Consider the following 25,683-nt stretch of genomic DNA (forward strand, 5'->3'; position numbering starts at 1 on the left):
CTGTTAAAAAAAAAAAATGGACGTTATCTTGCTCGGCTAAAAGTGAGGTCCCACAAAGTTGCTCCCCCTGGTGGCTGGCTGCAATATAGGTCCCCAGTCTTTCCAGATGAGCTGTGGTCAAACTTTTAAAAAATAATACACCTCGTAGAAATGTTTCTCACATCCAATTATTGTGGTGATTTAAACATATCACTTTTCTGGTTTATATTCAAGTCCTCTTTTCTCTGAAAAGTTTCATTTTCATTTGTTTGTAAGAGGTTAAAAATGAGGCTTTACTTCGCTTTTAACAATGATTGACAGCTGTTGTTCTTTTGTATTTTTATCAGAGAACGTAATATCTGTCGAGAGGGAGAGCCAGGACAAAAATATATTATTTTTGTCACCAGGCTCCTCTCAAATTTTCTCATAGCCTCTACTGCACAGACTCTGGCTCCACAACTGCTGCCAATGGTGGCGCCTGTGACGGGGTTATTTTGCCTTCAAAACTGTACAATGGTAAATAACAAAGCCACGCTGTCCACCCTATATACAGTCAATGGTATGCTCTGGCAACCTTATCGATGTTAAAGCAGTGCTTGTACTTCCACCCTTGAATGACAGTTTTAACTCCACAGACTGCTACAGACTTGACATTGTTGAATGTAATTCTCTTGTGTGTTGCAACTGAACTCTGGCTCTGATTGGCTTACCATAAAATTGTACTCTACCTGAGCCAATAATCATTACCTATGTGTCACCCCTCCTCCCTCACCAAAGACAGACAATCAGGAAGAAAAAGACTCTTTGTATTTGCAGTTCCTGTTCTGAGTGAGCCAGGTCAGTTTACAGCTGTTAGATATACATTACATCAGTGATGACTGTTACGGCGTTGAAACATTTCAAATAGTAATTAATGGTAACAATAAAGGCGTCAGTAACGCTGCTATTTTTAACAGCGTTATTCCCAACACTGCTCATTTGTGGTTATAATCCAACATGTCCACTGTCAGAGTCTGAACTCCACGTGAGGATAGATTCTGCTGCAGCTCAGAGCAGACATCCTTCAATCTCTCCCCCTGTGGGGCTCAAGCACCAGACACTGACAATAATTCAATATCACATCATCTCTGTGTAATAAATATTTAACTTTAATTCATTAACTTGTCTCTGCTGATAGGAATGGTTTTATCTAACATGTATGGGTCAATGTGAGACTTCTGGTGTCAGTTTGAAGGTACCCAACAAAATCCTGCTTCCTCTGAGTCACCACAAGCCAAACCAATGTTTAATGGTGACCTAGCTGTCTGAGACCACACTCTCAACCCTGCTGCTCTAGTTTCTCACCATCTGAAGGCTCAAAGTCTGAGATCCAAGCAGCAACCCTGGGTAAAGTTTCCTCTGCCTCAGTCAGAAACAATGAATTTCATTTTCAAAGATATTAAAAAGTTCACTGATAGAGTTGAGTCATATCAGTTAAAATCTGCTTTGAAAGTTTGTCACATGGCTCCTCTGACCAAAAGTCTGACAGCTCCCTGAAAAGACCAGCATGTCCTCTGAATGACGCAGGAAGTTTCAGAATGATAGCTTATAAGCTTCTAGAAATATCCGCTGGAGACTTGTGTCCCCCGCAGAGGGCAGAACTGAATTACTGAGCCCCAGGAGGATACGGTTGAGGGTGCTACAGAAATAACAGGTGACAGACACGGATGATGTCATGCTGGCAGACGGACAGACGGGCAGATGGTCGACGCAGTTGATGTAGACGGGCCAAAACTACAAATCCCAGCAAGCAATGATAAAACATGATGACACAGAGGTCGACGACATGTTCTACTCTGAGAAAGTCAGGTTAATTAATTATTGATATGAAGTATTTTAAGATCTCTTCATGCTCTCCAGATTGACTGTTTGTAGCTGAGTAGATATCTTTTAATGAGACACACACACACACACACACACACACACACACACACACACACACACACACACACACACACACACACACACACACACACACACACACACACACACACACTTTAAGATGTTGTAGCTGCATCCATAGAGGGAGCTGAAATGTGTGAACCAGTGAGTCAGAACAAAGTGTGAGCAGTGGCCCCATGGTGGCCAATGGAGGTACTGTAGGCAAACTGAGAAGCAGTCAGCAACAGAGTAAATATGTAAATATAAAAGTTTTTATCAGATTTATTTGAACATTTCTTTGTGTAAAAAAATAACACTTTGTTTCATTGCTTTGTTTTTTTATGCATTGTACTGCTGTTGGTAGACTTTTCCTCCTCTTTGTGTAAATATAAATATGTTGGGGAATACTATATTTTGGCTATTTCAGAGGTGATTTATTAAAGGTTTGCAGAGCCTATATCTTCCTTTATTTTCATAATGGGATTTGGCATCCAGAAACTGACACTGTCAAAAGACAGCAGGTCTTCCTACACAGCATGTATACAGGAGATGTAAAATGAGGAGTCAGATGAGAAAAGAAAGAAGAAAGTAAAGAAAGTGTTGTAATCTGTGCAATATCTGTATTATATAAACTTGCAAAATCTGCAGTATACTAATAATCCCCGGATGTCCTACTGATCCAGGAAAATTTCTCAATATGCAACAGACCAGTCTACCTGGCATACTGTTTCCCACAATGCACGGCGCTAACGCTGTTTGTTCATGCAGGTGGCGGGTTTTGGTGGATTACTGCCATCTACTGGAATAAATCAGCATTAAAACTACAATACAACAACACTAACGTTAGACGGTCTGTGAGATAGAACTGAAGTGATATGAAGAAACAAGAGTATATCTTGTCACTTCCAGTCGTAAAAGAGGTGTTTACTTCTACAAATTCATTAAAGCCCATATAAATCACTAATTCACTTTTAAAACCATACGTGGATTATATAGAAGTGTTTTTTCATCAGCTGTAAAAAATAAAAACTCCTTTCAGATTTATTTTCAGTAAACAATATAACTTTTGGTGTAAGGTTAGAAATCAAGTATGATGATTCTGTGTGATATGATAAACAAAATAACTAGAAGGTCGAGATCGGCCCATAGATTGTTTTACACATTTATAACAAAGGCCAAAAAAAAAACAAAAAAACATTCTTCTGTAGCTCCGCTTCTGAAACCAGAGTAGTAAACTACAAAACAGACCCAACAAAACAGTCATACTTAATACTACAAGCAAAAGCAGTAGGTAGTATGTAGTGCCTACTACATACTATATTCACATGTAGTATGTAGCAGGTGGTTTGGAAAACAGCCTCAGTGTGAGTTTTGTTTTGAGTTTGTCACCTGACACCACACTGCTGCTTTCTGAGTTAGAAGAATATAACTGTTATTGAGAGGTAAAGCTATGAAACACATGCAACAGATATGATGGAAAACACTGTAATTATGGGGACTTACAGAGCGTATTTGCTCTCTGGTTGTAATCAGCACTGGGTGCCCCTGTTTGTGTTGACAGAGCAGAGTGCAGCCTGCAGTCAGAGCACAGAAATTAGACCACATGGAGCACATGGTCTGAGTCAAGCTTAAGTTTGAAATTAGAGTGTCAAAGGTGCACAAAAACAAGCTGAACAGCTCTTGAAAAGTAACGCTCAGCTATATTTCCAAATATTATCTTCTGCCACTTTGAACAGCTGAGGTGAACCTGAAGGTGGTCATTGCAGGTAAACTAGTCCATTTTCTAGTCAGAGAAACATGGTGCGAATTAAGGCCTTGTACACATGTAGCCGGGTATTTTCAAAATCAAATACCCCCTTTTATTTGTTTTTAAAGACACTTTAGTCAACACACAGTGGGTAAATCCACTGATAGTGCAGCTGGAAGCATTACAAACCCATATTTGGCAGTGTTTTTCCAATGTAAACCATGCCAGCCATTCAGGATAAACCTCGTCATTCAGCTGTGACGTTTGAGAACCAAAATCTCTGTTTCCCAGCATACACATGAAACCATGAAACTGGAGTTTTCCAAAATTTTCACTTTGGCTGGAGTTTCCAGAAAACACATTTTCGGTGACATAAAACTGGGGTTTCATGTAGATGACAGGCCTATTTGTATAGTGGGTTGCAAAATTATTCATACTCATGACCAAAACTTAATTTCTCGGCACAGAAAAATGGAAAAGTGTGTTTCACTTGTCTGCATGAAAGGAAATAGCACAAAAACAACAATCCATCACTATTTTTGTTCGTAAGCACTCTTCTATGGATAGATTGCATAAATGTGTATTTCATTGTTGCAAAAGTATTCACACCTTTGCACCAAAGTTGTTATTTCGAGTCAAAAATATTAATAAACCATTGCATCACAGTGTCACAGGCCTACATTTAGTCACCTGTGACTTGTATAGGCTTGATTACCCCCTTTAAATTGTGCCCAATAGTCACCTGTCCACAGTCATCCCATGCAACAGGGCGTCCCTCTAATATCACTGCAGAAGGCAAGCGGAAACTGCACAGGGAAGCTAAACTTGAAGACCTGAAGAAGTCTCTCCAGGTTGCTGGGACTACTGTACACAAGTCCACAATATCCCGCACTTTACATTAGGAAGGTCTCTATGGGTGTTTTGCAAAGAAGAAGCCATACCTCAAGAAACAACATCTCGAGGCTTGTTTGCAATTTGCTACCACACATCTGAAAGACACTCCAGCAATGTGGGAAAGAGTGATCTGGTCAGATGAAACAAAAGTGGAACTTTTTGGCCTGAACACCAAGAAGTATGTTTGGCGCAAAGCCAACACAGCTGATGATCTGGCTCATACCATCCCTACTGTGAAACATGGAGACAAGAACATAATGCTATGGGGCTGTTTCTCTTCCTCCGGTCCTGGTGAGCTTGTCCGTGTACAAGGGACTATGGATAGTGCCAAATACATTGACATCCTGGAGAAGAACCTCTTCAAGTCTGCAAAAAGCCTGAACCTTGGGAGGAGGTTCACCTTTCAGCAGGATAATGATCCAAAACATACAGCTCGAATTATACAAGAATGGCTCAGAAAGAGGAAAGTGAAGGCTCTAGACTGGCCAAGTCAAAACCCGGATCTCAACCTGTGGCAGTATCTGAAGATTGCTGTTCACCAGGGATCACCAAGGAACCTGACTCAGCTGGAGCGGTATTGCAAAGAGGAGTGGGCTGTCCAAACAACACTGCGCAAAACTGGCTATCCAAAGCGATTGGAAGTTGTTGTTGCTGCCAAAGGAACTGCAACCAAATACTGACAATGACTTGATGACTTGGTGTGAGTACTTTTTCAACAGTGAAATACAGACTTGTGCAATCTATCTTTAGTAAAGAGTGCTTATGAATAACAGTGATGAATTGTTGTGTTTGTGCTATTTTTTCATGCAAACAAGTAAAACACAACTTTCCTTTGTTCTGTGCTGAGAAATTAAGTTTTGGTCATGGGTGTGAATACTTTTGCAACCCACTTTATAACAAGACACGCAGTTTAACAATTACCCAGACGTGGTCTAAGAAACAGAGAGACGCATCAAAACAAGTTAAATGTTGTAAACAAACGGAAAACATGAAAAGAAAAAAACTTGTTGTGTGTCTGATAATCAAACTGATCTTTGTATTTGTCTGTGCCTCAAGAGCTGGTGACCTCTGACCCCTCCCATAGCAGCAACTACTGTACTCCCAATGGCAAGTCCCACAGGTATTACCTCTCATTACCAAGGGCCAGGGTTGTTCCTGGTTTAGTGATTAAGATGAGATCATTGACTTTTATCAACATTATTGTGGGGAAAAACAACCCCTTGCCAAACCAGATTGAAATGTTAGAGGATTTATTCAAGGAGGATGTTGTAACACCTCCCAAGTCTTTGTCCAACTCGCTGATGAAATCGCAAAGGCTTTTTTTTATTTACAGCTTTGGACTCAGTAGACAATAAAATTTCAATATACTGGCATCAGTCTTATTGGGGTATGCTTTGATGGTTTTAAAAGCTACATGTTTCACAGTGAGCAGTATGCTAATAAAAATGGAGCATCTTTAACCTAAAGCCTCACACTGGATGGTGTTCCTCAGGGCTCCATACTAGGTCTTCTTATATTCTTCACGACTTGCTTTAATATCAAAAGCTTCAAAATCAAAGAGGCTTTTTACACTTGATGTTTCGATGAGGATGAAGAATATTTTCAAATTTAATTAACATCTGGTTCAGTACAAATGGCATGTGATAAAGAGTGGGGATACAATTTTAAGCTTACAAGTAGAACTCTAGTAGATCAGAACCAGCCTATTGTCACTGCTAATGATGAGCTAAAACATGTTTCCTCAGGTCAGATGGAAAAAGAAAGAACATTTCCAACAAGGCAATGAAAAACATTTGCATTTTATGAGGACTGAAGCCCCAATTACAGAGGATTTCTGTGTTTGTAATATGTGAATTAACTATTTTTGAAATTTAAAGGGTAAAAAAATACAACATTGTCAACCATATTTCTTGACACATAGAAGCCCTTAAATCATGTTGTTTTAGTCTGAATTAGCACTTGTACTTTGGGTGGTCATTTATTTGTTTGAGGAAGTGTGTTTTTCTGACCCTTCTCTGATCAGAAATAATGAAGGCTGTGTTGGACAAAACCTTTAATGCATTTTGAGTCTGCTTTTGCGACAGTGTGGTCACCCACTCAGACACATAACAAACTAAAATTAACGTATGAGCGTGTACTAATGTTTTAAATGTAAATCATTTTTGTCAAAGTTTACCAGATGGGGGCGACTTTCTGTTTGTTTCCATCTGTAGAGTGTGTTGCTGCCCCCAGAGGCAAAGGGAATATTGTGCCGTACTTAAAGCCCTGTTTCCAGTAAGTGGTTCAGTCCAGTCCAGTTTGTCTCGAGACAAACTGTCCCTTTTTTGGGACCCTTCTATTGGGGTGCCAAACTAAACCGATCAAATCCCAGGAGGTGGAGCTACAACACTTCAGTCTGTTGATTGGTTGAAAGGATCGTCACTTCTGGTGCGACTGCTGCTACTGTATTTCTCCTCACACAGCCTTTTCAAAGAAAAAACTTGATTGTTTTTTGTGACAAAGAGCCACATGGAAATCACAAAGAAGACAAATTGCTGAATGTTTTCCATCTTTGTTCTTTGTTTACTGTGTTGTGTTATATTTCTTCATTGGATTTATTATTGGGGTACACCAAGGCATACCACTAGAGCTAACTGGCCCAGCTGTCCGAATCTGGAAATGCAAACAGGATGAGACTTTACCAGGCCTACCTGCACCAAACCATACTGATCCGGACCACTTGGTTGGAAATGGGACTTAAGTGTTTCTAACCAAGAGAATTAGTGAATTACAGATGTTGCTTACGGTGGGAATTTGCAACACCAAACAATGATGTCAGGAGATGTTTACACAGTGTAAACACAAAGGCAAAAACAAGTATTAAAAGAATATGAGTGTATGGGAAACAATAAAAAAATGAACATGTTTATAAAGTAATATTAATAAGCAGCAGCAGTGGGTAACAACGTCTGAGCTCAAAGAAACATTTGTCTTGGGAAGTTCCCTTCTGAGCTGCCATGAGAGAAGCTGTGGTTCAAAGGCCATGATGTTTCAGCCTACATCATTATCATATGATGTTGTTTGCCTGTCTTTCATTGAACCTGTTTTGTCGTTAGCAGAGGTTTTGTGTTTTTTGCTGGTACATAAGAGAGTGGTGTTGTTTCTGGCTGAATGAGCTAGTGGTGGTTCCCCAACGTTTGAACAGAGTAAACTGAATTTAGATGCGCCTGGTGATGATTTTGGCATTGACAATCTTTTTGATTGAGCTACGGTAATTTCTCAACAACAAGAAGCGGCATAAATTACAACACAGAGCGCCAAATGATCGTCCCATATGTCTCACACGCACCAGAGCATGACATGGAACAATCAAGCAATTTGCCATGCCTTATAAAACCTGCAGCACTCTTTACAGCTTCTCTGCCTCCTCTGTCATTCATTCCAAACTGCCCAGCAGTGATGTCTCAGAATGTTCGTCATGTGTTGTAACGTATGGTCTCCCGTCTCTCCATGCCTCTGCTCACCCTGCGAATGTTCCTGTGGGGTTTATCGGTGACTCAGTGTCACTGAGGACAGGACGGACACAGCCTCCTGGGTCACAGCAAAGGGGAAGGGTGAGAGACAAAAGCTTGTGGAGGAAATAATTGACAGGTTGCCTTGGAAACAAACTAATCTGCATGAGAGTGTTGGGAACCAAGCTGTGAGGCACGAGGGAAGGAGACTTTTATTCCTCAAACACAAAAAGTTTCGAAGTTGGCCAAATTTTAAAAAATAGGATAATGATTACAAACTGTCACTAAGAGAGGACATGGATAAGCTGGCAGCAAGATTACTTAATCATTTCATTTCACAAACTGACCTTGCACAAGCCTCTTTTTTTAGAGTTTGAAAATTCCTCTCTCATGCAATGAACTGTATTCAGTCCAATTAAAAACCTCATGCTCAGATCAAATTCAAATTGGCTCACTAGATCTGTCTTCAAATACAGGCCATTGCTTTTTGGTTTTCTACTCCGCTTCAGGATCACCTGTTCATCAGTTTGTGGTGAATCTCGTCCTGTGTCTCAAATCACGTACTTATGTAAGTACGCTTACATGAAGTGCAGCGTGTACACTCTGCATTTACTGTAACAGTGCGAAATATCTAACAGGGTTGACAAGGTTTTCAGGAAGGACCCAGATGCATGACTTTCAGAGTAGAAAAGCTTTTGATTCAGTCTCAAAAGTGCTCAGCAAGGCTGGACAGAAGAACATGAAAGGAACTAAAAATCACAGCTAAACTGGTCAACACCAGGACAGGAAGTGAAGTGATCTGAAACAAGAGGAGAGAAGTCACTACAAAAAAAAAAAACAAAAAAAAACAGACATGACAAATATGAAAGACAATACTGAAGTAAAACGTGCAAACTTAACTAAATCCAGAAATGACACGGGTAGTGATGTCACAAATCAAACACTGAGTGTTCATTCTTCCTGGAAATTACAATTGCTTTCAACAACCATTAACAGGTGTTCTGATTTTCATTGATTAACCAGCAACCAGCATTTTTTACAGCTAGCATTTTTTTTCCGTGCTATCAGTGGGAACACACTTATGCTCTCAGCATCATGAGTGTAAGTGCAGAAATGCGTGGTTTAGGACACAGCATCAGTTTCACTGTAAATAGTGAGTCCCACAGAGGCTTCACTCTCGCTTCCTTCACTGGTATGAAGCTGAATAAAATAACACTTTTATTGTGATTAACTGCTGATATTTCTACTGAAATAGCATCATGATGTTGCGGATTAGTAAAAGTATAAAGGCAAGCTTTGTCAGGTCTGTCTTCAAAACAGGAAGACACTAGTATTACAATGTTTGTTTGTTTGTTGAGTGGTGGTGGGATCCTTCAGCTCTGATGCCTTCACAAAATCACTTATTCCTTTTTTCACACACGTATTCTTTTCGGTCAAGCAGCATCAAGCAAGTTTGAGTCTGTGTGTGACTTTGGTTGAGAACAAGTTGTAAATGACGGCCAAGCTGCTCCTGTAGCATCAACTTTTGGTTTTAAAAAATGTTATTGAATGGTCTATATGTTCTACGGTTCAATAAGACCCCATGTTAGAGGAGTTAAGGATAGCACAGTGGTACAATGGTTAGCACTGTTCCCCTGTTTCTTCACTGTAGGAAGGTTGTATTCCCTGGCTTCGCAGGCGCCTTTCTGTGAGGATTTATTTATTTATTTATTTATTTATTTATTTATTTATTTATTTTTTGCTGGTGACCTGTTCAGTGTTTTTTTCGTCTTCTCTATTTTGGGGGTTTTAGGGGTTGGAAGTAACTTATTACATTTACTCCAGTTACTAAGTAAAAGCAAAAGGAATCCAAGTTGTCCATGAACAGTGTGCCTGCAGCTGATTGGCTGAGATTTCTGGTCAAGTGATCTGGTGAACACTGCAAAAACTGAAATCTTATCAAGTGATTTTGTCTTTTTTTTTTTTTTTCGTAGAAAATGTCTTTTTAGCCTTAATACGAGCCACATCCACCTGACCGGTCCAGGAAAAAAATTTCAAGTTATTTAAAGACAAAAAGTTTGAATTGCTTGGTACAAGTTAAAAAAAAATACCAGTGCAGCAAGGGAAAAGTTACTTGTATTATTCTAGTTTTTCTAGCAGGTTTTCTAGCAAATTTTACTTTTTCTACTGGCTGATTTTTTTTTTTTTTTACTTGTTTCAAGCAATTCAATTCTCATTTTTGACTTTATACAACATGAAACAAGACATTTTCTGGACTGAAAAGTTGAATGTTAAGTGTAATAAAAGAATTTTTACTTAAAAGAAGACAAAAACACTTCACAAGATTTCTGTTTTCTGTTTTCTTTTTTTTCCTTTTTTTTTTCCTTTTTTTTTTTGCAGTGAACTAATGTAGAGGTGAAGAAGAACACTCTGCTTATGCTGAAATCACAACAAATCCTTCCACCGGTTGGTCCTTCAGGTTTATGACTGCTCAGAGAAACAGATTTGATAAAGCTGACCCCTCTTTCCATCCGCAGTCAGCTCAAATGTGATAAACCTAAACCTGATCCTGATCAGAACAAGCTGTCCCACAATCCAGATAATTCACAGTGAACATTTTGAACTCACAGTGGGCTGTGACTTAATTGAATTGAATTGATTTTATTTCGGTCATGTCGACACACATATACAACATCACACATTGTCAATAGATGATCACATTGTACATGTCCGAAAGGGAAGACGGGAGAAGCAGAGCTTATCTAGTCCCGTCCCCGTTTACTCAATATTTAGTCTCCTCTTTTTCACATTTCATTAGAGTAATATAAATTTTGATTACATTTACAGAACTTTGCGTAATTATTTATTGTCTTTTTGTGTCCATAGTTGATTTTAAATGTCCAATCCTGTTCTTCACGTACGGCCTGGTTCGTGGGTCTTTCAATTTTGTTCCTGTTGGTGTCTTAAGCATTTGAGTCGTTGTCACTCTCCCCTTCGCCCAGGCGTGCTCCAGCACTACCGTCCCGGGCTCTGCTGCGGTTTTCAGCCATGCGGGCGTTTCCGCCTCCTCCTCGGGTTGTATTGAGGAGTGCACGACTTAATGTAGGAAGCGTTTACAAAGGTCAAAATAAAAACAAAGAGGAAAGTCAAATATTCAGGAACTTCAACCTTAACATGTGTTGTTCTCAGATTAAAACTCTCCTGTTGGTTAGACTTTAACTATCAGGACAGGAAGAGATGATCTGACTGCATTTGGAGATCATATCTGACCAATATCTTTTTAGCCCCCTCACTCCACACCCCCGATTTAAAAACAAGTACTCGGCACTTTAAAGAATTTTTTTTTTTTTTACATTTACTTCAGCAGATTTATGGACTATCACTTCACTTGAGTCAAATTTTATTAAGGTATTTGAGTTGAGTATAGGTTGAGTGATTGGTTGAGTACAGCCACACAAACAGAGAGGAGGAGTATTAGGAGAAGGAGTTGGTTTGTTGTGTAAGATCTGTCACAAAAGTGAAGCTGAACGAACTAAATGCATACATTGTTTATGTGTAGTGGAATGTGAATAAAAGTGAAAAATGACTTCAGAGGGAAAGTGATGAAGCGAGAGTGAGGGTGGAGATTTTGTGACGAGTCTCTGAAACACACTCAGAGGAGATGTAGTCAACAGAGGGAAGTGTGGTTTTCAGATCATGTGCTCAGAGGTTAGTAACAAAAAGGTAAACACTATGACTAATACAAATCCAGCAGTCCATTCATCACACACTCAGCGCTGAGTCATGCTTTAAAATGTCAACATGCTGAACTCTTTGTTGTTTCTGTCACGTGAGCTCTTTGTCTTCCACTGTGCTCTCATCTTTTCCATCCTGCTGTCTTCCTGCACTCACATGTGTCGCTGACGTGTGCTGCAACATTTTCACCATCTTCCCTTTTTTTCTGCTTCCCTCCTCCAACGGCCTGATTAAGAGCTGGTAATGTGCCACTGAGGGGTGTTTCCTCCATCATCCAGGTCTGTAATTGATTTCTAAATGTATTCCATGTTGAGGCCAGTGGGTTGTCCACGTCAATCAGACTCTTCCTCAGCTCTCTGTGCTCTCTGCTGTGAGCCTGCAGATAAAGAGCAGCCAAGAGCAACATTCAAATAAGCTGTGGAAATACATTTTAGTTTGGTCTGATATGTTCTTCTATATTTTCTCATGGGGATTACTTATATCTGCAGCTGAATCTTGGTTCAAAGTGTTGTGCTTTTCTGCTGAGTTCATGTTACACAACATGAGTGATGTGGACTTGAGTCTAAGCCCTATTCAATGATGTAACGCTACAAATCAACAGCTTCTTTCTACCAACAGGAGGAACAGAGCGACATGGTGAGCAGACAGATTACTGTAAGCCACGGCATGAATAAGCATCCAGCAGACTTTTAAGTATCTGGCAGGTTGAAGTTGAAATTAAAGCAGAAAGTGCAAAGTGACTGGGAAAGCAAGTGATGGTTTTTCCAAATTTTTTCAGTATCTATAGCCGTTGTCTGACTGACTGATCGATGGATCTGAGAGCTGCAAGACGCGTCCTGAAGAAGAGACAAGGAACTTTGGAACCAGCTTATCAGATCTGCATCACAACTTCATCTTTGAGGACGGACATGTTGTTAGAGCCTTGTTTTTCTTTCTGCTCCTCTGGTTTTACCTCCAAAATGAAACTGAACCTTCATGCCAGAGGGGTTTAAATGTCGAGCCAGGACTGAGAACTGACTCAGGGCTCTTTGTCTTATCAAAAGGGACTGTGAGGGGTTTAAAAGTGATCTTGAAAAAGTCTCCCTTCTAGATATATACCTGACCATAATCCACTTTGAAATGAGATTATCAGCACCAATATTGCTGGTTACAGGTTATTTTAAATGCTACATCTTATCTTCCTGAATGGGTCGAGCAACACTGGATTGATTTACAGCACATCTAAGTCTCTATGACAACACCACGCCAGCTTACAATGTTTAGCAGTGAGAAGAGAGATCTGTGTTTAAAGGCTAATTAGCTTTTAGCTCAGGCTGTATCTCTCTATAACACAGGGGCTAATCTGTTTGTGCTAATGTTGACTCCAACCCACAGTCAGCATTTATTCTGCAGTGGTCTGTTCAAACTTGAGAGTCCATCAATAAAATGAAGAGTGAGGTTACGTTAGCTCTGATTGGTAGATGACTGGCAGGACATAACCAGGATTCACTAACATTACACATTACAGACATGTCTTAGAGCACCGGGCTGTCAGCTGAGCTAAATATAAACAGCTACTAAACTACAAACAAACTGACAGTGTTTACTTGTTGTCACATTAGCCTACAGATACGTCAGAGCATCGGGCTGCCGATATCACTACATATAGCCGGCTACTACAACGTTTGCTTGATGTCACATTTCAAACAGTAGAGCAACATAACTTAAGTATAATAACTTACTACAAATAATTGGTGCAAGAATATAGTTCATCCTTCAACAATATTCAGTAATTAGTGCTGAAAATTTACTAAGAGCTGGGTCTTAGACCTTTTGACTCATTCTACCTCTGAGGACAAAGAGGAGAAGGGTCAGATTAAGTCCCTAAGTGTTCCCTGAACAGATGAGTCTTCAGACATCTCTTAAAGTAGAAAGGGACTCTGTGGATTGTATAGAGTTGGGTAATTCATTCCACCATTTGGGAACAACAGAGGAGAAGAGTCTGGCTAGAGATTTGGAGCCGCGCTGGGCTGGGAGCACCAGGCGTCTTTCACAAGCAGAGCGTAGTGGACCAGAAGGAGTGTAGACCTGGATGAGGGACCCCATGTTTTGTGAGCCAGAAGAAGAGCTTTGACTTTGATTAGAACTGCCACTGGAAGTCAGTGAAGAGAGATTTACAGCGAGATGACATGTGCTGTTTTTGACCAGACGTGCAGCTGCATTCTGGGTAATCTGCAAAGGTTTTAATGGACACACAGGGAGGCCTGCTAGAAGAGAGCTCCAGTAGTCAGTCTGTGACATCACAGGGGCCTGTACCAGAAGCTTTATGGCCTGTTGTGTCAGGAAGAGTCTGATCCTCCTGATGTTATAGAGGGCGTATCCACAAGATCCAGCAATTGATGCCACATGAACCCTAAAGACAAAAAAAAAAAAAAAAAAAAAAAAAAAGTTTCCATCGATCTCCTGTTAATTCCAAAACTGAGATACACCTTACATCATTACAACGGTGTGTATGAGACTGTGAGCCAGAAGGTGGTTAGGCAGTACAATTAAAACAGATCCTACTTACATTTTTGAAATTCAGTACACTCAAAAAAGGAACATTGATGTTTGTTCAATCAGCATAAATAAAACATGTAGCTTCTACTAGATTATTTCATGTTCAGTGGTTAAACATGATTAAAACATGTTGTTTCAGCATGATGTGCAAAATTGTTAAAACAACAAGATCACTTCATGTTAACTCAACCTAATTGGTTTAGGTAGGAATCCCATCTGCAACACCTCTCCAGAGCAGGAGGTGGCAGTAATGTGCAATAGGCCCTATTCATCAGAGAGCAGAGCCAGAGGATAACACTGTAAAAAAAAGTCTGTCAATCAGTTGAAGTGATGTAATTTTTTTCAATCAATCCAACTCAATATTTAAGTTAAGGTTTCCAATGTATTTTTGTGGACCATATCAACATGAAATTCTGTATTGCTACAACTAATAATAGAAGTAGTTGGACCAACTTAAATTATTTAACATGGGTGTAGTTGTGATCTCTTAAGAAATTTGAGTAAAATCTACTGTGTATTTAAGTTACAACAACAAATGTTATTAATTTGAAATAACTTAAAGATAACATGTACATTAAGATTAAATAAATGATCTAGATCTAGATAAAGATGTTGCATGCAACTGCTAAAATTAATAAAATTGGGTAAATTCAATAAAACATTTTTTTCAGTGAACTAATAAAAAGAAGTAGTTGGACCAACTTAAATTAATTGCTTCAATTGGTCACACCTAAATTAATTCAGTTCTTTGAAATGAAATTAACAAGTTCAATTAACACAACTTAATAAGTCAAATAAATTAAATATTTTAATTCTTCTCAAATCAATATTTTGCATTAATCCAACATAAAATTTTAAGTTGTTTCAACTCAATAATCTGCAAAACCCAAAAGGAAAAACCATGAGTGAGGAGGGAACACTGTGGATATGAGACCCTGATGCACAATGAGATACCACACAGGGACAGTGTGTCTGTGCTCCATTGCATGGACCAGCTGCCTGTCTATGGTCCACTGCACTGGCTAGCTGTCTGTCTGGCTGGCTGTCTGTGCTCCACAGTACAGGCTGCTTGGCTGTGCCCCATGGCATTGGCTACCTGGCTGTGCTCCACGGCATAGGCTGCTTGTCCTGGCTGCCTGGCCATCTGTGCTCCATGACATGGGCTGCTTGTCCTGGCTGCACGGCCGTCTCTGCTCCACTACAGTGAGGGCTCCAATTAAAATACTCTCTCAGTAATGGTAATTTGTATATAACTGAAGACAAAACCCAGTTTGTCATTTCTGATCATAATTTTAGCCCATCATCAAATCTCATTTATTAACATATAAAATATTAAACATGTGTCAAGGTACACGGTCCATGCCATGTGGAGCACAGAAAACCAGTGCCCTTGGCAGGTTAACATCTTACTGTACAGCTTAGTCTAATATCCACTGCACTCCCTCCTCACTCACGGTTTGAAATGAGTCAATTCAATAACTCAATACGATTTAGTTTGATGAACATGGGTTTAGTTGTGATCTCTTAAGAAATTTGAGTAAAATCTACTATGTGTAATTGAGTTACAACAACGAATGTTATTAATTTGAAATAACCTAAAGATAAGATGTACATTAAGATTAAATAAATTATCTAGATCTAGATAAAGATATTGCGTGCAACTGCTAAAATTAATAAAATTGGGTAAATTCAACAAAAAAATTTTTTCAGTGTATGGACCAACGGTCACCAGCACCTCTGCATCAGATAAACATCTTTACCAGGTTAACACAGCTTACACACACAGTAGCCAGTGTTAGCATGTACCCAGGCTTTGCATGGTTGATCACACATCTGAAAGAAGAGAAACAGAGCAGCCTCCTCTGTTGTTTCCCCCCTGAGCTCTCTTTAGTCCCACAAGAAACAAAGACCTGTGCTTGTTTTATTCCTTACAGAGAGAAAAAACAGGTTTCAGCTCATGTTTGTGTGTGTAATCACTACCCACTTTAAGTACAGTTTGATCTGTTTTTATTACTCTCCTGCACTCCCTTCATGTCTGCTCTCTATGCATGGTCAGGTCTGCATAAACACACATGTACAGACATACACATGCATGAGCAGGGGGACACAGATGGAAAGGAAAGTGTGTCCAGAACATGTAAATTCCTGTCTGCAGTGAAGCTGCAGCTGCTGATGGAAGTTATGTAACCTACAATCATAAGACTTGAAGTTTTACGCGCTAAAGAACGCTGAAGATGAAGATGTAAGATCAAAAAGCATGAAATCACGGTGTATGACAGCAGCTGTGTCCTGTCGATTAGAAATGACAGGGTTCAGGAGAGTCAGAGTCCACAGACAAATCAAGAATCACACCCACTCTTTCAATTTCATTCCCCACAAAAACAAACTAAAGGTTGTGTCCTTGAAGCTCGGCCTGTCACTGGTCCCTTAACTGATGAAGGCCTGTGCACCAGCGTCTCTTTCCTGTCTGACTTACTGAACAGCACAAACCGTACATACCGGGGGAAATCAAAAAGCTCTGCTTGTTTCCACTGAAGGAATGTTTCTCCTCTTATATTTCCTTGTGATGAATGCTCCCACGGTCTGCACGCCAAAGCGTCAAAGAGTGTTAATGATTGTTATCTCAGAGTAAGCTTTAACGCTCGGCTAAAGCAGTTTAGTACCCACACACAAACACAGAGGTAGGGGCGTTTTTCTGCAGCAGTGAGAATCCCCCCTCCTCCCCCCGGGCCATGAGTTCAGCAGAGTGTGCTCCAGAGTGTGGCAGGCAGACTGGGTTTCACACTCCTCTGCTGGCAGCGCTGAACCCCTGGTGAACTCCAGCGCGGTGAAGGCAGAGCGGTGACTGAATGACTGATTGAATGACCCCACCTCCTGCAGCCCCAGACAGGTTCGGTGGCGGCTGCAATGCTCCAGTCTGTATTTGAGATCACAGGTTAGAGTGACGCCTGCTGGAGTCTGCAGAAAAAAGACAGAGTAATCTTCCCACGACATAATGGCTTTTTAAAATATGAAGCTTTGGCCCCGTCCCAACCTCAACATCCAAGTGTAAACACTGAACTCTCATGGGCTCAAACGATTGCTTTGTCTGAATGGTGAGGATTTCAGATGGTACTAAAATAAGGCCTCACCTACCATGACATCAAACATTCCATGGAACCAGGTGTTCATTTAGATCAGGGGTCTGTAACCTTTACTTTCATAGAATCCATTTGGCCTCAGCTCACCTGGATTAAGTCATTCCAGAGCCACAAAATCTACTTTATCTTCAACATGAAGACTTAAAAGTATATCCTACTACAATTAATTCTATAAAGTTAAAATCTAATGAATTATTATCTAAACAAGATTTTTTTAACTTAAGTCATTGTACATGTGATGTTTACGTTTTTTTTTTTTTTTTTTTTTTTTTTTTTTTCAATGTAAAATAGATTTGCGAAAAAAATCAAATAATTGTGACATTCCCCAAATTTCTGGGATTTGAAAACATTTGGAAAATTTGGATAATAAGATCCATCCATCCATCCATTTTCTTCCGCTTATCCGGGGTTGGGTCGCGGGGGCAGCAGCCTAAGCAGGGAAGCCCAGACTTCCCTCTCCCTAGCCACTTCGTCCAGCTCTTCCGGGAGGATCCCAAGACGTTCCCAGGCCAGCCGAGAGATGTAGTCTCTCCAGCGTGTCCTGGGTCTGCCCCGGGGTCTCCTCCCGGTGGGACAAGCCCTGAACACCTCACCAGGGAGGCGTCCGGGAGGCATCCTCATCAGATGCCCGAGCCACCTCATCTGGCTCCTCTCAACGCGGAGGAGCTCTACTCCGAGCTCCTCTCGGATAGCCGAGCTTCTCACCCTATCTCTAAGGGAGAGCCCGGCCACCCTACGGAGGAAGCTCATTTCGGCCGCTTGTACTCTTTCGGTCACGACCCAAAGCTCATGACCATAGGTGAGGGTGGGAACGAAGATCGACCGGTAAACAGAGAGCTTCGCCTTCCGGCTCAGCTCCCTCTTCACCACGACAGACCTGTGCAGAGTCCGCATTACTGCGGATGCTGCACCGATCCGCCTGTCGACCTCTCGCTCCATCCTTCCCTCACTCGTGAACAAGACCCCGAGATACTTAAACTCCTCCACTTGGGGCAGGATCTCATCCCTGACCCGCAGGCCCTCACGATACGTTTGGGTCTACCAGGTCTGACCGGCATCTTCCCCCACCATCGGAGCCAACTCACCACCAGGTGGTGATCGGTTGACAGCTCCGCCCCTCTCTTTACCCGAGTGTCCAAGACATGCGGCCGCAAGTCCAATGACACGACTACAAAGTCGATCATCGAACTGCGACCTAGGGTGTCCTGGTGCCAGGTAAGATATTTTTTTAATATAAATTTGCAAAAATGTCAAGTTTTTAAATTCCAATAGTTTGGAAAAATTCCCCCCAAAAATTGAATAAAAAAAATGCAAACTATCCAAACATTTAGTTTTTTTTAAATGCAATAAATAAATAAATAAATAAATAAATAGAATAAAATAAAATGAACAATAAAATTAAATACAAATAAAGTAAAATTAGATAAAAAATAAAATTAAATAAACAATTTTTTTGTTTTGTTTTGTTTTAGAAAGAATGCTTGGATTTGATAATGTATTGATAAAATTGCTGAACAAATATTATTATTTATATATATATTTTTTGCTTATGTTCTGCCACATATTAAGCATGTACATTAAGCAGGCATGTTTGCAGTAAAATGAATCTATCCACACAGAATAAAAACCAGTTTGTTCTTCCAGATTTCTCTTTTTGTAGATGTAGTTATTTTACCAGGGCTGTAAAACCTGGGGTTAGCCACAGGTTCAAGGAAAGCTGGTGGACTGTTGATCTTACAGGAGGTGAACACACATGCAAAAGACCAAAAGTATATAGAATGGACAGCATGGCTCTGCTTATTACCATTTTATGCTTTTGAAGCCAAAATACCTTGTCTGAGGTGTCGCCCTCTTGTGAAATTTGCAGCCAGAGTCTGTTTCTGTGCAAAGCCAGTTAGCCTTAAAAGATAAAAAAAAATCTTTTTTTCTTTTTTTCTAAAGTCTTATCTCTGCTTGGCTCTTCCTGATATATCTTATTGTACCCAAAAAACTGTGCAAGAACGGCAGCTGTCAATCACCATGAAATGTGATGTAAAACCCTGTTTTTAACATTTAATAACTAATGAAAACAAAACTTTTCCGAAAAAAATGATGACTTGAACACAATGCAACCCAATAACTTCTTCATATATTAACAATAATTCCAGATTTTTTTTTTCCCTATACTGCAGCTGGTCACTAGGGGCAGCAGTTTTTGTGGCGACCTCACATTGTGCCAATCAGGATGATGCCTTATTTTCTTACAGTCTAGATATTACAGAAGAAATTACTTTCATTTGTAATGTGTTAAGATAACAGATGTGTAACAAACATCAAGAAGGAAACATGATCATTTAAATTGAGAACTTACAGTAAAAGATGACGAAGTCATGAACATTCACAAACTGCTCTGAAAAGAAGTGTTGGAATTTTTTTCTGTCTTTTTCTATTTTCAAGGCCTCTTCATCAATTAGCTTACACCTATGGAAGGTTACTCATCTGATTCTGTTGGTTAGGGGACACTAACGTCACCACAGTGGCATTCTGGGAGATACAACACATGGCACACTATAGGTGATGATCATCCAGGCGTGGGTTTTCTGTCTGTAAATTACACGCTTCCCTCCTCAAGGTAAAGAACAAGAACATCCTCTCTCTGTCGTCCCTAGCCATTAACAATGGTGTTCGCCATTTTCACTCTGAGACACTGAGTAGCACTTAGGAGGAATGATACACAAGGGAGGATGGTCTCTACAGTCCTTGCTTCACTCTGCTCCAGTTACTCTGATAACTTTTACCTATGAGAAGTGGAAGTAGCAGTTAGTATTTTTAAATCAGGGGTGTGGAGTGAGGGGGCTGAAAACATGTCTGTCATATATGATCTCCAGATGCAGTCAGAATGACTCTTCCAGTGCTGATAGTTAAAGTCTAATCGACAGGAGAGCTTTAATGTGAGAACAACACCTTTTAAAGTTGAAGTTCCTCTCTGTTTCTTTGAGAAGTTATTGACCTAAGGACCAAAGGATTTGTTGTGATTTCAGCCTGAGCGGCGTGTTCTTCTCCTCCACGTTAGTTCATCACTGGATCAGAGATGTCAGCCAATCAGCTGCAGGCACACTGTTGATGGACACCTTGGATCCTTTCTGCTTTTTTTTTAATGGTAATTTGAATATAACTAAAGATAAAGCCAAGTTCGTCATTTCTGATCATGATTTTAGACCATCAACACACCTCATTTATTAACACATAAAACATTAAACACGCTTAAAGGTACACGGTCCATGCTACAAGGCACAGACAACCTGTCCATGCCATGTGGAGCACAGAAAGCCTGTGCTCTTGGTAGGTCAACATCTTAATGTACAGCGGGGTCTAATATCCACTGCATTCCCTCCTCACTCACGGTTTGGAATGAGTCACTTCAATAGACTGTAAAGTAAACTTTACAAGTAGACATAAAGTAAACTCAACTTAGGACTATTAGTTATATTTACCAACCATTGTCAGTGAAATTATTTTCCTAGATTCTTCTAAGTAAGCTCAACTTGTCACATCTTTACAGTGCAATAAAGTGTAAAAACACCTCGTCAGATTTTACTTTAAGGCTTTGCAAATTATTGAGTTGAAACAACTGAAAACCTTAAGTTGGACTGATGCAAAATGTTGATTTGAGAACAATCACATTTTTAAGTTAGTTTGACTTAATCAATTGTATTGATTCAAATTATTAATTTTATTTCAAATAGCTTCATCTATTTAGGTGTGACCAATTGAAGCAATAATTTAGGTTGGTCCAACTGTTTTCATTTTTCAGTGTGCTATAACACAAAATTTCAATATTCTTCAATATGAAAAGGAAAAATATTATTAATAAACTTATACACATACTGTTGTTCAAAATTATGCAAATTATGAACTTATATTGCATTCTGCCTTTAGTGGCTCCAACAGTTGGTTTTGACTGAATGAGGAAAACAGGCATGCCTTCATCACATTGTGGGAGAGGTTTGGTCAGGTGTGGTGGTGTCTGTGGAGCAGAGACTCCTGTGGATGTGGAGATAATTATCATTTCAGTATGTTAAATGCTGATTAACGCTCAACCCTGGGAGGTAAAGCTCCTGAATCTAGTTCTCGTCCTTCTGACTCAGCTGGGGTGAAAGTAAAGAAAGCTGGCACAAAGCCCTGTCTGCAGTTCTCACTGGACACGAACCGACCACTGCGCCCCTGATAACCTCACATACAGCTACACATCCTGTTGTGCTCAGGCAGAGAGGAATCTGTTGCTCTGAAAATAGACCTGACAGATATACGGTGCATGATTTGGCCTCAGAGTCCTGCTCGCATGATGAATGTTGTGTGAAACAAAATGCCCCATGGCACAGTGACTACCACTGTAATCCTTCCCCTCTCCTGTTTGCTCCAACAAAACGCTCTAATGGCAGCTAATCACTTAAGCTGTGCAGTATGCTGTGTAACTAAAGCAGGGACATTCTGGGTCCCGAGGTCGAGAGTGGAACTGATGACATATTCTCAGATGATCTCACAACAAGTGGGTTTAAAACGGTGTGGCTAATCCAAGTGGACAGAGTGAGTCAGGGGTCAGAAAGACAGAGATGATACTCGTGTGCTTTATGAGGAGAGACTTTCATTTGTAAGCAGAGTTACTGAAAGGTGGCAGTGAGATTTAATACAGACAGGATGCTTGGCAGAACAAACTAACACAGCTCCCAGAATTTAGATGGGACTCTTTCCTCACAGCAAACTGTGTGATGAAGACGATGAAGAGACTCCAGCTCTGATTAATGAAGTTACTAAACATGTCTCCATAGCAGCGACGTGTAGGAGACTGGTTGTGTTTTTCCAGAGGACAGATAGGATGCTTCCCCCACTGGGACCAAGCAGCTGGATGCTTCTGCAGCGTGACTGCTGAGTCCTTGGTGGCGATAAAACGCTCAATGTCCTGTCCAGATTGTTCAGGAATGTTGGAGAGGAGCTCAGTGATCCATATGTTCTTTTCCACATGGCACAGCTATCTGGACTCCTCAGATCACATCCAAACCAATGTGTTTCATTAGAGCTGGCTGTACACGCTGCCTGTGGGGGATTAAGTCTATAAATCATGGCCCAGTTACTTATTGAAATCAGCAGCAGGCTTGTGAGGAGATATTCCCCAGCAAATCCCAACTGACTGAGCGCTGACGTGGGGAGCTGCACAGTTTCACTGATGTCCATTGGTTAGCAGGAAGGGTTCATCGATGGGGACAGCACTTCGTTATGGTGTGTGTTTGTGTATGTGTCTATTTGTCACCATCAAATTTTTACCCAAACAAAGCCAACTGAATTGAAACGTGTTTTCTTCTCTTTCTGTTTTTCTCTGCATGGTGTGTGTTTGTCAGGCATTCTACTAACAATTACACCAGACACCTTTACAAAGATAAAAAAACAACCTTGAATGTCTATCGTTTGCGCAAGACTTGTGGTGCCTCAACCTGGGTATACATTACCGGATAATCTGGCTGGATTTCAACTCAATCTCACCGTCCCTCTAAAAGTCAGCAGAGGCTCAATTTTCCAAAGGTTCTGGAGACTCTCCTCTCAGTTTTTTGTCAGCTGGTGTGAGGTGTGTTGAGTGAGATGTCACCTTCCCTGTTCTCTTTGGCTTATGGTTGTGACTGCATCACTTTGGAATAATAAACCTTGAATGTGTTTATTATGCATGATTAGACATCACTAAGTCTGTGGGTAATGACAAAAACAAACAGTTCAATGAGACTTGGCAAAGTATTTATGACACTCTGGCTGTAACACTAGAATTATGAAGAGACTGGGAATAGTTGGGAACTAAGAACACAGAATTGGGGTCAGATGTGATGGTGTGCACATGGATGATGTATGAGGAATGGGTGATTCGTGTCCATATGTATACAGTTTTTGTTTGTTTTTGTTTTGCTTTGTTTTATTTGTTTTGAGTACAATCATCATCATTATTATTCATTTTTAACTATGTTTTGGAGTTTGATGAAATAAAATACATTAATTAACAAAGCTTTCAGGAATATAGAATAGGTATGTAGAATATGTGTAGGTATCAGATATGTGGAATATGTGGTGTGTATTTGTATGTGCGTATAGATATCTGGGTTAACATGTGCTCATGTGTGTTTGTATGTGTATTTACATGCATATAATTTCTTTGTTTTGATTTAGCCTCTTTTGTTTGGGAAAATGTCTATGTCAAACACCTTGCCCTACCTTGTACATATACCATGGAATATTATGAATTATGATTAGTAATTAGGTGTATTTAGATGAACTATGAGTTAGATGTAAGGCCTATAATCAAATAAAGAGAAATATAAAATAATTAAAACAAAGAAGGAAGTGTGTTTGAGGAGGCAGAACAAACTAACAGAGCTCAAACATGGTTACAGGAAGCACATTTGGTGAGCAAAAAGAAAAAAAAAAACGCAGTAAATTTGTGACAACACAAGTGATTCCAATAAGTTCTTAAAATCTAATAAGGAAAGGAAGTAATGCAAGTTTCAGGTAGATAAGTTAGCTGTTTGATCAACCTCAGTTCGTTCACGTCGACAGAAAGTCACCTTTAAACATCTGGGTTGGTTATGGAGTTCCACAGGGCTCAGTGCTTGGACCAATTCTTTTCATTTTATACAGGCTCCCTTCAGGTACTATTATGAGGAAACATTCCATAAATTTGCTCTGTGATGCAGATGACAGCTGTATTTACAAATGAAGGCAGGAGAAACTACAAAAGCACTCAGAGAGCACAGACCTCCTCCAAGCATATTGTGATTGTCACCAACACTTTAGTCCTACTTTAATGTTATACTCCCTTTCAGCAGACTGTCTGCTACAAGTTGGTGTTAGCTGCAGGTTTGTACGATAATTTGTTTCCTGACAGTGCTGAAAATTATGACCCAGTACATATTTCATATTCCAGATCTTAGTATCCAGAATATTGCCAGGATCTGGATCATACTTTTACATCTGTCAGAAATTATGGTGACCTTGTCTTGTGTTGTTTTGCAAAGCAATCCGACCATTTATGGTGATGTTATATACACATATGGTGAAAACGGCCTTATTTCACAATGATAAAGAATCCTTTATAAAAAAAATCCTGGATCCAGACGGTGATCCAGATCCAGATCACCTTCAAGATTTGTTTGTTACCCTTTTTTATGCTGTTCACAAACAAACAGACAAACTCTTCCAAAAAACATAACCTCCCTGGTGGAGGTAACTTGACCAGATTAACTAAACCAGGAACTGAACTACAAGCATGCTTCAGAGATTTAAAAACCTGGATTCATAAATCTCGGGAATAAAATGAGTCACTGTTTTTAGACTGAAACGCCTCAAAAAAAGGTTTTTCTCATAAGATAACCACCCTAGAGAAATGATTGAATGGGCACCCAGCACCACTGTTAGGCTGCTCTCAGAAGTCCATGAAGAGAAAAGAGAGATCCTTATAAAGTATAATCAAGATTAATTGACTAAATAAACAGCTAACAGTAATAAGCTTGACAGCTATCTTGCTGTTGGATGAGAAATCTTGTAGATAATGATTAAAGAGTTTGGACCATGGATGTTGGTGGTTAGATCTTTTGTTTGTGTGTTAAATCCGTCATGGTTTATCATCATGTGTCTCAATTTATGATGTGTGTTTTGAAGGACATTTTCATGTGGGCCTTCAAATGTAAGTGCACTTGAACCATTGGTCACTGGTCTAATTACTCAAACATAGAAACTACACCAAGCCACTTTGAACAAACCCTGTTTTTATAGCGTTAGTCTACTCATCAAATACTAGAGCCCGACCGATTAATTGAGCCGATTATAGCCTGTCACTGATTAATCAGCATCGGCCAAAATGTAGCCGATTATAGAAAATTTTGCCCCGCGGAGATTCTGTCGCTTCTGTTTCTGTGTGTTAATTAATATAAGGCTACTACACAGCGCCTCACTTTGTAATGCCACTTTTATAATGCAGGATCAACCTGGGCTTATAAATTCACCAGTTATTGTTTTGGTTGAAATAATTTTTGAAAATGTTTCAATGTATTTTGTTGTAATTGTATTTATTGCATCTTTTGGAAGCAGCGACATTGTTACTTAAAATCTAGTTTAGTTCCATGCATTAAATGGAAGATGGAACTTTTCAATAGCTAGTCATAATTTGTGTTCATATACAGTATTTATCCTGTGTATTTCAATGAATTTAGTACATATATCAGCACATATATTGGATATCAGTCGA

Source organism: Halichoeres trimaculatus, unplaced genomic scaffold (assembly GCF_033239565.1).
Source record: "Halichoeres trimaculatus isolate MK-OKI-2021-1 unplaced genomic scaffold, fHalTri1.1 fHalTri1_scaffold_10, whole genome shotgun sequence".
Lineage (NCBI taxonomy): Eukaryota > Metazoa > Chordata > Actinopteri > Labriformes > Labridae > Halichoeres > Halichoeres trimaculatus.